Source organism: Schistocerca serialis, unplaced genomic scaffold (assembly GCF_023864345.2).
Source record: "Schistocerca serialis cubense isolate TAMUIC-IGC-003099 unplaced genomic scaffold, iqSchSeri2.2 HiC_scaffold_1083, whole genome shotgun sequence".
In the NCBI taxonomy this organism is placed as follows: Eukaryota; Metazoa; Arthropoda; class Insecta; order Orthoptera; family Acrididae; genus Schistocerca; species Schistocerca serialis.
Genome location: NW_026047276.1, coordinates 1 through 5000, shown reverse-complemented (window position 1 = coordinate 5000; position 5000 = coordinate 1).

The window sequence follows — 5000 nt, the reverse complement described above, 5'->3', positions numbered from 1 at the left end:
CTGCGTGGGAAGAGTCTTTCTAGGCCCTGACCCACGGGAAGGGTGTAGCTTCCCCCATCCCGGACATTTGACGTCGTCACACTACCGGTATTGACTAATAGACTGATTGCTGATAATCATTAGCCATACACTGGGGGAAACGGCCGACAGGGGCGGCAACATAGTGGAGCCGCAGTGTCACTAATGTACAGAGATAGAACAGTTTCGACTGGAACTAGAGTAACCGTATACACGGCACTGATTAGTAATAGATGCAGAGCCATCAGAATACAGATAATATATACAACCGTCCCTATACATGCTGAAAGACTCTGCACACAATGAGAACCACACGTCAGCCAGACACTCTTATCACACACTACTCTCTTATCACACACAATATCTAACCACCAGCATGGAAGAACATCCAGTGCATCCTCTCCGCCACATGACACAATCCACACTATCATTACCAGACCGGGAGGTCCACCCAGAAAACACAATATCCCACCCTTCCGACATCCGCACATTGCTCAGCTAAGCCACGAACACCCACACATGTCCTACACAGTGGTGCACCCAACATCACAATACTGCCTCCTGTCACAGCACACAAACAATGGCAGGAATGAAAGACACAGATCTGCCACAACCATGGAATCGGAGCGCCGCCTGTCATGAGCCAAAAGTGCATCCTGACGTGACAAATCGGATAATACCGCAGGCATCCAATTACGATAATCACTATCAACGAACCTGCCGCCCCCCCCCCAATACACCTTTCCCTACAACAATGTGTATCTGAACCTACGCTATATCGTACCTTAACCTAACCTATATCGTACCTTAACCTAACCTATATCGTACCTTAACCTAACCTATATCGTACCTTAACCTAACCTATATCGTACCTTAACCTAACCTATATCGTACCTTAACCTAACCTATATCGTACCTTAACCTAACCTATATCGTACCTTAACCTAACCTATATCGTACCTTAACCTAACCTATATCGTACCTTAACCTAACCTATATCGTGCCTTAACCTAACCTATATCGTGCCTTAACCTAACCTATATCGTGCCTTAACCTAACCTATATCGTGCCTTAACCTAACCTATATCGTGCCTTAACCTAACCTATATCGTGCCTTAACCTAACCTATATCGTGCCTTAACCTAACCTATATCGTGCCTTAACCTAACCTAATTTGTGCCTTAACCTAACCTAATTTGTGCCTTAACCTAACCTAATTTGTGCCTTAACCTAACCTAATTGTGCCTTAACCTAACCTAATTTGTGCCTTAACCTAACCTAATTTGTGCCTTAACCTAACCTAATTTGTGCCTTAACCTAACCTAATTTGTGCCGTAACCTAACCTAATTTGTGCCGTAACGTAACCCATGTTGTGCCGTAACGTAACCCATGTTGTGCCGTAACGTAACCCATGTTGTGCCGTAACGTAACCCATGTTGTGCCGTAACGTAACCCATGTTGTGCCATAACGTAACCCATGTTGTGCCGTAACGTAACCCATGTTGTGCCGTAACGTAACCCATGTTGTGCCGTAACCTAACCCATGTTGTGCCTTAACCTAACCCATGTTGTGCCTTAACCTAACCCATGTTGTGCCTTAACCTAACCCATGTTGTGCCTTAACCTAACCCATGTTGTGCCTTAACCTAACCCATGTTGTGCCTTAACCTAACCCACGTTGTGCCTTAACCTAACCTACGTTGTGCCTTAACCTAACCCATGTTGTGCCTTAACCTAACCCATGTTGTGCCTTAACCTAACCCATGTTGTGCCTTAACCTAACCCATGTTGTGCCTTAACCTAACCCATGTTGTGCCTTAACCTAACCCATGTTGTGCCTTAACCTAACCCATGTTGTGCCTTAACCTAACCCATGGTGTGCCTTAACCTAACCCATGTTGTGCCTTAACCTAACCCATGTTGTGCCTTAACCTAACCCACGTTGTGCCTTAACCTAACCCACGTTGTGCCTTAACCTAACCCACGTTGTGCCTTAACCTAACCCACGTTGTGCCTTAACCTAACCTACGTTGTGCCTTAACCTAACCCATGTTGTGCCTTAACCTAACCCATGTTGTGCCTTAACCTAACCCATGTTGTGCCTTAACCTAACCCATGTTGTGCCTTAACCTAACCCATGTTGTGCCTTAACCTAACCCATGGTGTGCCTTAACCTAACCCATGGTGTGCCTTAACCTAACCCATGGTGTGCCTTAACCTAACCCATGTTGTGCCTTAACCTAACCCATGTTGTGCCTTAACCTAACCCATGTTGTGCCTTAACCTAACCCATGTTGTGCCTTAACCTAACCCATGTTGTGCCTTAACCTAACCCATGTTGTGCCTTAACCTAACCCATGTTGTGCCTTAACCTAACCCATGTTGTGCCTTAACCTAACCCATGTTGTGCCTTAACCTAACCCATGTTGTGCCTTAACCTAACCCATGTTGTGCCTTAACCTAACCCATGTTGTGCCTTAACCTAACCCATGTTGTGCCTTAACCTAACCCATGTTGTGCCTTAACCTAACCCATGTTGTGCCTTAACCTAACCCATGTTGTGCCTTAACCTAACCCATGTTGTGCCTTAACCTAACCCATGTTGTGCCTTAACCTAACCCATGTTGTGCCTTAACCTAACCCATGTTGTGCCTTAACCTAACCCATGTTGTGCCTTAACCTAACCCATGTTGTGCCTTAACCTAACCCATGTTGTGCCTTAACCTAACCCATGTTGTGCCTTAACCTAACCCATGTTGTGCCTTAACCTAACCCATGTTGTGCCTTAACCTAACCCATGTTGTGCCTTAACCTAACCCATGTTGTGCCTTAACCTAACCCATGTTGTGCCTTAACCTAACCCATGTTGTGCCTTAACCTAACCCATGTTGTGCCTTAACCTAACCCATGTTGTGCCTTAACCTAACCCATGTTGTGCCTTAACCTAACCCATGTTGTGCCTTAACCTAACCCATGTTGTGCCTTAACCTAACCCATGTTGTGCCTTAACGTAACCCATGTTGTGCCTTAACGTAACCCATGTTGTGCCTTAACCTAACCTATAATGTGCCTTAACCTAACCTAAAGTGCGCCGTAACCTAAACTATATTGCGCCTTAACCTGACGCACGTTGTCGCTGAACCTGCTCTGTAATTGTTATGCAACCCGTTAAAGTAGTGTAGTGTTGCCTAACCGCAACCCTCGCAATATAGTTCGCTACTCGCACTGCCCGGTCCCCTGTGTATCGCGTCATGTTAAACACCTTGCAGGTGTTGCTGACTTTCCACATGCTCCTGCTATACACTGTAGTGTGGATAGCAGCAGGACGTACATGCCCCCCCCCCCTTCCCCCCTGCCTTCGCAAGCTGGTCGGTGAGAAGTTTGCATGTTCAATGCCCTTCGCATGCCGACGTACTCAGCCTACGTTGTGGTACGGCCTGTCACCTGTCCGCCGATGTACGCAAAACCCACAAACTGTACTGCACATTGCTCCGTATGTACTGAATGATACATCGTGGCCCATGTGACCGTATGACGACAGCGCCTAGCAACGGCGGACCATACAGTCCAAATATTGTGCACGCAGCTACGTGTCGTCTCCCTATAAGAGCTGGATTGCAGTGTGGTACGCCATACAGACGTGTGGGAGGAACGGACGCCCTGGATGGCGATCAGCATGAGCAGTCTGTTGATGTAGTGGAGCGTGTATTCGGACGTAGTCGTCTCTTCTCACACACCGTGATAGCATGTTGCACCGCGTTCCACATCTGCGACATGCTGCAGAGGCGGGCTGACAGTCGTTCGCGCAATGGACACCGCATACGTACGGGGTCTACCTTCCACGTGTTCTCTAGGCGTGCACATGTTGTTGCGTCTATGTGGGCAGACGTAGTGTGTTGTGACACCTGACACAGGCATGCAATACTCGTTGCAAATGGCGATGGACGTGTACGTTTGCTGGTGACGTTACGCAAATGAACAACCGGTAACCCGTTGTGGTGCGGTTGTTCTCGCTAGAGGTGAATCAGTGTTGGCGACGATCGGTCGAGCTATTAACCGGTTGTTTCAGGGATACCCACCATGCCCACGAACGTGAAAGGGGACCCACCATGCCCACGAACGTGAAAGGGGATCTGGGTGTGAGGCGATACGCGGCGGTGGCTGGGTGGGACCGTCCCCGGCCGGTGAGGGGGGGCCGCCCGGCGTGCTGGCAGCGCGGTGCGTGGGCGCACGCGCTACAGCCGGCTGGTGGGGGCGGCCGGTGGCAGGCGCGCCGGCCGACGGACGCGGCAGGCGGCGCAGCTGCGCGCCGGCGCCCCCTGCTCGCGGCGCCTTGCGGCCAAAGTAGGTCCTCGCGGGCCCGGTGCGAAGCGCGGTGGCCATCTGCAGTGTGCTGGTCCGATTGAGGACTTTGTGCGCTGAGGATGCGCCGCCGCCCGGCGCTCGGCGCCGCGACGCCGTCTGCTGCTCGGTCGCCCCAGCGGTTCTCGCAGGTGGTTTGTATCGCAGCTGTGCGGACGTGTTGGCGCGTGCGCTGTGCTGGGAGAGTTCGCTTCGGCACCCAAGTAGGGCTTTTGTCCTTCTGTGGCGCTGGCGTTGGAGCTGCCGGTCACCGTAGGTGGCGCGTGTTGTCTCCCGCCGGCAATGCCACGACAGCACGCTCCCGGGCCTCTGTCGGCAGCGGCAAGCTCAGTTGGGAGCACGGGTGGTCGCACCTAAAGCGTCTACTCGCCTAACTCCGGGCGATTGCGCCTCTCTCGAACCCGACCAAGTACTTAGGACGGCGCTGCGCGCCGCCGGGACCTGAGAGGGTTTCGAGGTGTGTTGTGCAGGGGAGCTCAGCCTCCTCCTGTTTGCAGAATAATTGAGCGGGACGCTTGCGTGTTCGCGCGGGCCCCCGGGACACACTCCCGGGCGGCCGGCTGCTCAGCTCTAGTTGACGCAGCTCCCTGGTTGATCCTGCCAGTAGTCATATGCTTGT